Here is a 10,812-nt window from a genome sequence, read left to right on the forward strand (position 1 = left end):
AACCTAGATTGAGTGCGATGAAAAATTAGGGAGCTAACTTCAATCAAACTATCTTTTCATCAAATAGAATCCAATTCATATACTTTGTGTAGGAATATAAAGAATTGGATCAATGGATGTTGGATAGTGGATGTTCCAGACATATGACTGGAGATAGATTGAAGTTCACAAAGCTCAAATTAAAGAGTTTAGGGTCAGTTGTATTCGGCAATGACGGTAAACTTAAGGTAATCGGAAAAGGTAACATCGAACTCAGCTCTGATTTTATTATTCGAAAAGTATTATTAGTTAACAATTTTAATTTTAACCTACTCAGCATAAGCCAATTATGTGATACTGGTTACTTAGTTAACTTTACCAAATCAGGCTGTATAGTTAAAAATATTGATAACCCTGAAACCACACTAAAGGGCATTAAGAGAGATAATGTTTACATGATTAACCTACCAATATCCTCAACAAAGTGTCTCCTGACACAACAAGAGGAAACTAAGTTGTGGAACAAGAGACTGGGTCACACTCATACCAGACTCATTTCAAAAAAGAGTCAAAATGGTCTAGTTAAATGTCTTCCCAAACTAAAAGTTGTTGAAAATTTAATTTGTAATGCTTATCAACAGGGTAAACAAATCAAATCAACCCACAAGTTAACCAACTTAAATAGAACAACGTCTATATTTGAGCTCCTTCACCTAGACCTATTTGATTCGCATGGAGCCAAGTCACTAAGCAAAAACCAATATTTCTTAGTAATAATCGATGACTACTCAAGATTTACTTGGGTAAAATTCATAAAAACTAAAGATGAAACCTTTGAAGTATTTAAAATCTTTTGTAAATTAATAGAAAATGAAAAAGATACTCAAATAAAAAGAATTAGAAGTGACCATGGGGTAGAAATTTGAAAACCATAGTTTTACTGAATTTTGTGAAATTAATGGATATAAACGTGAATACTCCTGCCATAGGACCCCTCAACAAAATGGGCTGGTAGAACATAAAAATAGAACTCTACAAGAAGCCACTAGGGCCATGTAAACGAATATAAATTATCTAATCAATTCTGGCCTGAAGCAATTAATACAGCCCTATGAAATATACTACCACAAAATTCCTAATTTAAACTATTTAAAAGTATTTGGATGTAAAGTATACATTTTAAACACTAAAGATTACTTAGGAAAATTTTCATCAAAAACATCTCTAAGAATATTTTTAGGGTACTTAATAACCAGTAGAGTATATAGAGTTTATAACAAAAATACCCTAAAAGTTGAAGAAACAATAAATGTAACATTTGATGAAGAAAATAAAACATCCACTATAAATGAAAAAGATAATATAGAAAACGTTAACCCAATAAATACAGAAGATGATGAAACTCAACCTATACTCAATGAATCTGAAGAACCAATTACCAACCTAAACTTAAGACCAAACTTAAGAACAAACACGAATCACCCATCAGACCAAATTTTGGGTGATCCAACTCTTGGAGTTAGAACTAGGTCATCCTACAGAAATCTAAGCTAAATAGCCCTAATTTCCAAAATTGAACCCAAAACTATAGATGAGTCTCTACCCGACCCAGACTGGACAATAGAAATGCAAGAAGAACTAGCCTAATTTAAAAGAAACCAAGTCTAGGAATTAGTACCTAAACACGTTAATAAAACTATAATTGGTACTAAATGGGTGTTTAGAAACAAATTAAATGACCAAGGTGAAATAGTTAGAAACAAAGTAAGACTAGTAGCTAAAGGGTTTAATTAAGTAAAAGGGTTAGACTATGATGTGACCTATGCTCCTGTAGCTAGACTTGAATCTATCAAGATGATGTTGGCCTATGCAGCACATAAAGGATTCAAGCTTTATCAAATGGATGTAAAATTCGCCTTTTTAAATGGATTTATAAAATAGAAGTGTACATCAATCAACCCCTAGGATTTGAAGACTTAGACCATCCAAATCATGTCCTTAGATTAAAAAAGGTTCTATACAGACTAAAACAAGCACCCAGGGCTTGGTATGCACGGTTGTCTAATTACTTAATAGAAAAAGGGTTTCACCAAGGTCAAGTTGATTCGACCCTTTTTGTAAAAACCCTAGAAAATGATATTTTAATAGCCCAAATCTACATCGATGATATCATATTTGGCTTAACTAACTCTAACTTCTTAAAAGAATTTACAAAATTAATGGAAAATGAATTTGAAATGAGTTTAGTAGGGGAACTTAACTTCTTCCTAGGACTACAAATTAAGCAAACAAAAGATGGAATTTACATTTAGCAAACCAAATATGCTAAGGAGTTAATTAACAAATTTGGAATGGAAACTCAAAAAATATTACACTACAAGAAAAACCCTCATAGACATCGGTGGAACAACAACAGTTTTAAGTAAAAACCAATGTCTTTGAGTATTTTACATCGGTTTTTCCAAAAATCGGTTTCTATGAGTGCAGATTTTCGCTCATAGACATCGGTTTTTTAGGCGATGTCTATGAGCGCCTTTTTTTCATTAATAGACATCGATTTTAACAGCGGTTTTTAAAACCCGGTGTTAATGAACCAAAATAAAATAATTTAATTTTCCCATCAGCCAAAATTTGCAACACTTTACAAAGTTCCCTCTAAACCTAAACCTATATCGCGTCGTCCATCGTATACCATTGTGACGCCGCCACCATTTTCTTCCTCACCGCTGGTCGTCCGACAATCTCTCTCAACCTCATCTCCTTCTTCCCCTTCCTGTTGCTCGAGTATTTATGTAAACATAAGCACCAAAACATTTCGTCGCTTCCCATTTTTCTACGCGGCAGCAAGAGGCAATGAAGGAGGAGGAGGGAGGGAGGGAGCGAGAGAGCAAGAATCGCCTACTTTTTGCTTCTCGAATCCACCTCGTTGCCTTAAAATTTTGCTTCCTCTGCGTTTATTTTGCTTTCCGAGTAGATCTGATCGCCCCTGCCAACTGACAATTTTCCTCCCTGCCTTCTCAATTTGATGCTTGATGAGGCTCTCGGTCAAGAACCTCGTGTTCTTCTTCGCCGTGGTTTTCTCGTGTCCTTCTGGATTTCCTTCTCCTTCCTCACCTTCCTCGATTTTTCGTTTCCTAATCAGAGAGAAAGAAACGACAATCGGGAAGAAAGATAGCGGGGAAGAGGAGGAGAAGATGACGACGACAAGAGAATGGGGAATTGCTTTGGTTCGTCTTCAAGATCTCCCACTCCTGCAGTTGCCACACCGTAAGTCCAGGTATATTTTCTTCCTGATCTTTCACCTGATTTTGCTAGGTTTTAGGAGATGGTTTTTGGTCCAGATTTCATCTCCAGTTGATTGAAAAAGTAGCCTTTTTTTCCACCTTCAATAATTTTAGTTTCGCGCTTAATTTTCATCTGATCTGGAGAAATCCTGACCCTTTTGGCTAATCGCGCAGGTCGCTCGACGTCAAGGACCAGCGGTAGCGAGACGACCACCGGGAAGCTGTCGAACCTCAACAGCAGCACGACCCTAGGGGAGTCCTCCGGCAATGGCATCAGCGTCGAGAAGGTGTTCCTGGAGGGGAGGATCCTGGAGGCGCCCAACCTTCGCGTCTTTACCTTCGTCGAGCTCCGGAGCTCCACTAGGAACTTCAAGCCCGAGTCCATTCTCGGAGAGGGTGGATTCAGGAAGGTGTATAAGGGCTGGGTGGAGGAGAAGACTCTCAATCCTTCCAAGAGCGGCGTGGGCACGTTGGTGGCTGTGAAGAACCTCAACCTTGAAAGCGTGCAAGGGTTGGAGGAGTGGCAGGTCTGAGATACTCTCCCTTCCTCCCCTTGTGTAATATCTGCTATTCCTTCTTCTGCTTCTTTAGATTTGTGACATATAACTCATTATGGATTATTGAAAATTCAACTTTTATTGCAGTTTGTAGTAGAAATCAATAATGCCCAATTTGTAGATAGTTTCAAACAAGTGTATTTTCTTATTGTGGCTTCCAAAGTAAATTCTACCATTTGGTTTAATTGACTTGAGAGTTCTTCTTAATGATTACTGTTAAATGTGGCTATGGTCAGAAGGAACTTTCTAGGGAGGCTTTCACATCCAAACCTCGTCAAGCTCTTGGGAACTTGAACTATTTTTTTTTTTTTGTTGTTGTGTGGTGTTGTTTCAGTTGAAGAAAAAAAGTGAACTATAAAGTCAAAGAAGCAAACAAACTTATACCTTCATCGTCTTTCTCGAAAAGGATATGCGGGTTTGTCTGAAGCAATAATAAGTATTTAGTAAACATTAAATTCCTACTTATGGTTGTTGAAGTTGGTGTTGAGTACGTTGACTTCATGTGATTTTTTGCTTACGGTCTAATGTTTTATGTAATGAAAATGAGATAAACAAAACCATCATTAGTATCTAATGAGGCTTGTAAAGCACTATATGTTGAAATACCTAAAAGTCCTGGATGCAATCACTGTCCTAGTCAATACCTAAAAATTTCTAATACGTATTTATTAATTATAAATATTTTATGGAAGTTAAGCAAACCCCTTCTTCACGGCATAATCATCATGTCATGTCCAAAGTGTTAAAGCCATTCGCTTTATTTTCCAACAAAAAGAAAACCTAATTTAGGCAAGTGAAGGGACCTTGTTGTATATATACAAGCTATAAGTATGGTGTCTCTTCCAACTTATGATTCAATCAAGCTACTCTTCCTTGATCACTACTGTATGGCTATTAGTTGTGGTTGTAAGAGCAACTCTAATTGCTCACTGCATGCTACTGTCTTCCTAATCATATTATTGTTTAACACTAGAGCTGTTAGGATCTTTCGTACGGCTAGAGAGGGGGGTGTGAATAGCCGCCCCAAATCGCTCTCGTTTCTTCCTACAATTAGGTTAGTCGCAGCGGAAAATACAAAGAAACGAAAGAGAAGAAAACCAAACCTTAACACGAGGATGTAACGAGGTTCGGAGATTAGGGCTCCTACTCCTCGGCGTGTCCGTAAGGTGGACGAGTCCGGTCAATCCGTCGGTGGATGAGTCCCCGGAGAACCGGCTAATACAATATACTCCTTGTGGGTGGAGAAACCTCGCCACAAACGTTTGCAACAGCAAACAAAGAGTACAAGAGCAGTAAGAAAAGCAATACAATATGAATACAATCGCACTCTACCAATTGCTTGCTTTCTTGTCGACTGGAGGTGAAGCAGCAACTTCACGCGACGCCTACAACAGCAGGAACCCAGCCGGAAGCTCACGCGAAGCTTTGGAGGAGCTCAACAAAGCTCAAGCACAGCAGCACTTAGAACGGCAAGAAGGAAGAAGGAGATCTCTTCGCACGGAAGATGCCTCGATCCTTTATACCGCGAAGAAAAACAATGAAGAAACTAACCGCTGTGTCGAACGCGGCTAGAACGATCGGTCTACGACCGTCAGCCTAAGCGCGCACGAGGCTTCATTTGTCACCGATCGGTCCCGACCGATCAGGTGTCGCGATCAAGCCCCTGACGGTCCTGGACCGATCGAGAACCTCTGATCGGTCCATAGACCGATCGGGCTTCGCCCTCACGCCATCGATCTATTCCGATCGATCCGCCCGCATCGAGTCAAATGGTGGATCGGTCGCCAGACCGATCCACGGTTTCTTCGCGAGGTTCTGACGGTCTCGGCCGATCGATTCGTCGCACCGCGAGCCATCGATTCGATTACGACGGTCACCGCACCGATCGTGGCAAACGCAGATACCGGATCGGTCACGGCACGATCCAACTCCCCGTTTAGAGTGCCTCTCTAACCTAGTTCGGAGAACGAGCCACCGAGCCCTCTCCGACTCCATGCCAGCTCCACACTTGGACCTCTCAACACCGGATGTCCGATCACCCTTGATCCATCTGGATTTTCCTTGCCCGCTTCACTCACGGGACTTTCCACCGCTTCACTCACCAGGATTTCACACTGCCTAACATCCCGGTTAGGACTTTCTCATTCACCAGCTTCACTCACTAGATTTTCACCGCTTCACTCACGATTTCCAATCTCTGGCTTCACTCACCGGGACTTTTATACTGCCCGGCTTCACTCACCGGGACTTTCCCTGCCTAGCTTCACTCACCAGGACTTCCCAACCGCCTAACATCCCAGTTAGGACTTTCCTTCGGCTTCACTCACGGGACTTTCCAACCGCCTAACATCGTTAGGACTTTCCACACCTTCACTCACGGGACTTCTCCGTGCCAAGTCTTCATACTTGGACTTTTCCGTGCCAAGTCTCCATACTTGGACTTTTCCCGTGCCAAGCTCCCCCGACTTTCCGTGCCAAGTCTCCATACTTGGACTTTTCCCGTGCCAAGCTCCTGCTTGGACTTTTCTCTCCCATACTTGGACTTTTCGCGTCAAGCTCCTGCTGACTTTTCGATGCCAAGTCTCCATACTTGGACTTTTCCTCAAGCTCCTTGGACTTTTCCATGCCAAGTCTCCATACTTGGACTTTTTCCCGAATCAGTCAACTCAAGTCGAGTCACGGTTGCACTAATAATCTCCCAAACATCTATTCTTGTCCCATATCAAGAATAACTCTCTCACGAGTGTCAAACATCAACATGCAACACAACTAGGTCAACCTCGACCTAAGGTTGCACCGACAATCTTCCCAAGTCAAACATCAAAATACAACTCGAGTCAAGTCAACTCGAGTCGGGTCAACCAGGTCAACCTTGACCTCAATCTCCCCCTTTGATGTTTGACAAAACCATAATCAAGTTAGGTTAACCCGATAACCTAACTTAGGTTTTCCAACCATCTTCCAATGTCCAATGTTCTTTCCTTGAACATTCTCTAGACATTCTCCTTAGGTTAACCCGATAACCTAACTTGGGTTCTCTAATAATTCTCCCCTTTTTGACACACATCAAAAGTATTCCAATCTTCCTCCTCGACCATTCCTTCACCATCTTCCCCTAGCTTAAGTTCAACCCACAACCCAACTTGGGTTCTCCAATAATTCTCCAATGAACACTCTCCCTTTTTGACACACATCAAAGAATAAGGAGGGTATCAAGGTCAAGAGTTTCTTCTAATGAAAGTCCCATACCTTTCATTGAAACTCTTATTTTCCCCCTACTAAGCTCAACAATCCACTTAGTGATAATCCCATATCACTAATCCTCAAGGAGTAAAACTCCCTAAAAGTCAACTCCCTTGACTAATAGTTAAAACTCCTCCTAAAGGCCAACTCCCCCTTGACCATTGCACCCAATGTCTTGGAGAGTTTCAAACCTTAGAAATCTAAAACCAACTTTCACCAAATTTCGGACATGCGGTCGAATTTCAGACATTGCACGCTTATCGAGACCTCACGGATCGGTCACCGACCGATCCACAGACTGGATCGGTCCGGTGACCGATCCAGCCCTCTGGATCGGTCCAACCGATCCGACACCTTGATCACGTGGATTTGATTTTTCCTCTCGAAATTCGAAACCCCTAATAAATTAAAATTGAAAAATTGTGAAATTTTGAGGATACATTCCTCATATCATACACTACCATGGAAAAATAATTTTCTATGAAAATAGTTTTCATTTTCAAATCTTGATACAAAGTTCAAAAACTTTGAAATAGTTCAAGTTTTAACTCAACTTTGTATCACAATGTTCAATGATGAATGCTATCACTAGGAAAGCTTCATCAAGGTTTTTCAAATCAATTTTAAAATGCTTTTAAAACCATTTGAATTTAGGACCATAATCTTAGGGCTAAATGTACATGACTTGTACATAAGCTTTCCCTATGATCCTCCATTTCTTGAATTAGGGTCATCTAGGTACAAGAATTATGCACCTTGATCCTAACTCATGATCCTAATATCTCACACACATCTAAAGTGTATCAAACCACATTCAAGTCAATTTGATGTGAGATATGGGTTAAGGTCAACTTAGGCTAAGTTCTCATGCATTTTCTAAACATCAATTTGATCTCAATATCAAAATGTGTTTTTCCTTAAATCAATTACATTGATTATAATGCAAGAGATGATGACATGGCATATAATGATATCATAAGTAAAAACATGTGCCAATGTCATGATGTCATGGCATAAAGTTTGAAAACTTAAATAAAGCATGACATATAAACTAGCCTAGCACTATCATGACATTTCAAATGATGATAAAACTAAACATGATGTCATGACATGTCATATGGCAAACAACCATGGTAAGTTAACACAAATAAAATACCTAGATTACCTATCTAAGTATCCTTAATCTCTTAGTTAACTTAAATTCTAATCCTAGATTGCCCATATATCCCTAAGAGAAAACCAAAATCCCAATTATGGTTTTTCTCTAGGTTTCCTTAAATTGTGCCAAATAAGATTAAAATATTCTCACTTTGGCACACTTTACTCTTCCAAGGAGTGAATGATAAAGATTATCCCCTTTCATTTTCAAAGGTTCCCAAAAACCTTGAAAATGCTCCTTGAGTGTCAATTTCCTCAAAGTTGGGTTAACTACCCTTCTTATTGGAGTTGACACTCTCTAACCCATCTATGGGGTAGAGAAAATGCTCCTAGGAACCCAATACCTACTTGAGCTCATTGGGTTCACTAAAAATTCACTAGGGATGACTTCCCTAGCAACCCTCCTAATGACCCTCTTAGGCTTTAAAGCCTTGGTCATTTGGGTCTCATCAAGATCAACTCTAGGGGTGACTCCTTGTGACCTTGGTGGTGGTCTTCCTAGCCCTAGGTTTTGTTCCATAATCGAATGGAACATTATGATAGGTGGGCTTGACCATTTGGGACTTAGGTTTGTGACCCAAACCTTTCTTGTCCTTGGGCTTTGGTTTTTGACCCTTAAACCCTAGAGATGACTTCTCCATGTTTTTAAGAGCCTTTTCTAAATTATCAAGTCTTGACCTCAAGACTTGATTTTCCCTCTCTAATACCTCAAGTTTTAATTTGTCATTTTCTCTTGAGATATTCCTAGGCATGTGTCTAGTCTTTTTGGGATTTCTACCTAGGTTTTCCTTAACTTTAGAAGCGTTAATCCTAGGGTTGGTATTTCTAGTGTTATCCTTACCTAGGCTAACATGTTTAGCTCCTAAGCACATGTATTGGTTCCTAAAGTTAACATGCTTATCATTATTAACAATTGCAACAAAACTACTAGCATGAGTTTTATTAGAATTGCAATAATGAACCTTAGAAGTTACCTTAGGGTTTGCCTTAGCTCCCCTATCACGTTGTGCCCGGTCTCTTGCCCTTGTGAGGTTGCCTCCCCTGACAATGGCTCCTATAGTGTCCCCTTTGCTTGCATTGCACACGACGTGCTCCTTGCCCTTGCGTGTTGGGACTCCGGCTTCCTTGACCTTTGGCGCGGTGGAGTCTTTCTTACCCTCTTTGGACACTTACTCTTGTAGTGCCCAAATTCCCTACACTCAAAACACATTATATGCAATTTACTTGAACTTAAAGTGTTTGAGTTACCTAGGATTGAGGATGAATGGATGTTCTCTTCTTCATCCCTCCCGGAGGTAGAAGCTTCTTCTTCGTGCTCCGATCTTGAAGAAGAACTCACTTCCTCTTCTTCCTTGGATGTTGAGTAGCCCTCAACTCCCAACTCGCTCCCTCCATGATGTGAGCTACTTGGCTCACTAGGCTCCTCTTCATGGCTTGAAGTGGAACTCTCCTCATGGTACTTGGCCAAGTTATCCCACAACTCCTTGGCATTGTTGTATTCACCTATCTTACGCAAAATATTAGTAGGTAATGAAAATTCAATTGTTTTAGTTACCTCATTGTTGATCGTTGATTGATGGACTTGTTCCTTTGTCCACTTGTTCTTCTCTAGAGGCTCTCCTTCTTTATCCATTGGAGGAGTAAACCCTTCTTGTACACAAAACCAATTCCACATATTAGTCCTAAGAAAATACATCATCCTTACCTTCCAATATGCGAAGTTGTCGTTGTAGAAGGGTGGAATGGTGATGTCTTCTCCGAATTGATCCATCTCTAGCGCTTGTGCTCCCACGGGTGTGAATCCGATGAAGAGCGACCTCGCTCTGATACCACTTGTTAGGATCTTTCGTACGGCTAGAGAGGGGGGTGTGAATAGCCGCCCCAAATCGCTCTCGTTTCTTCCTACAATTAGGTTAGTCGCAGCGGAAAATACAAAGAAACGAAAGAGAAGAAAACCAAACCTTAACACGAGGATGTAACGAGGTTCGGAGATTAGGGCTCCTACTCCTCGGCGTGTCCGTAAGGTGGACGAGTCCGGTCAATCCGTCGGTGGATGAGTCCCCGGAGAACCGGCTAATACAATATACTCCTTGTGGGTGGAGAAACCTCGCCACAAACGTTTGCAACAGCAAACAAAGAGTACAAGAGCAGTAAGAAAAGCAATACAATATGAATACAATCGCACTCTACCAATTGCTTGCTTTCTTGTCGACTGGAGGTGAAGCAGCAACTTCACGCGACGCCTACAACAGCAGGAAGGAAGCTCACGCGAAGCTTTGGAGGAGCTCAACAAAGCTCGGTCGGTGAAGAATGAAGAAGGAAGAAGGAGATCTCTTCGCACGGAAGATGCCTCGATCCTTTATACCGCGAAGAAGAAGCATGAAGAAACTAACCGTTGTGTCGCAGCGGCTAGAACCCCGATCGGTCTGACCGATCGGCCTAAGCGCACGAGGCTTGCTTGTCACCGATCGTCCCGGACGATCAGTGTCGCGATCAAGCCACGATCGGTGCGGACCGATCAGAACCTCCTGATCGGTCCATAGGCCGACGATTCTCCTCACGCCGCGATCGCGATCGGTCCCGATCGAGGC

The 10,812-nt window shown here is 41.2% G+C and overlaps 1 long non-coding RNA gene across 1 annotated transcript; it reads left to right on the forward strand.

Moving 5' to 3' along the window:
* Positions 1-2,656: 2,656 nt before the first annotated feature.
* LOC122034442 lies at positions 2,657-3,924 on the forward strand. Its single transcript, XR_006126708.1, has 2 exons — positions 2,657-3,256; positions 3,438-3,924. It is a non-coding gene; the product is annotated as an uncharacterized LOC122034442 (long non-coding RNA).
* Positions 3,925-10,812: the final 6,888 nt, after the last annotated feature.

This window comes from Zingiber officinale, chromosome 11B, assembly GCF_018446385.1.
Source record: "Zingiber officinale cultivar Zhangliang chromosome 11B, Zo_v1.1, whole genome shotgun sequence".
Lineage (NCBI taxonomy): Eukaryota > Viridiplantae > Streptophyta > Magnoliopsida > Zingiberales > Zingiberaceae > Zingiber > Zingiber officinale.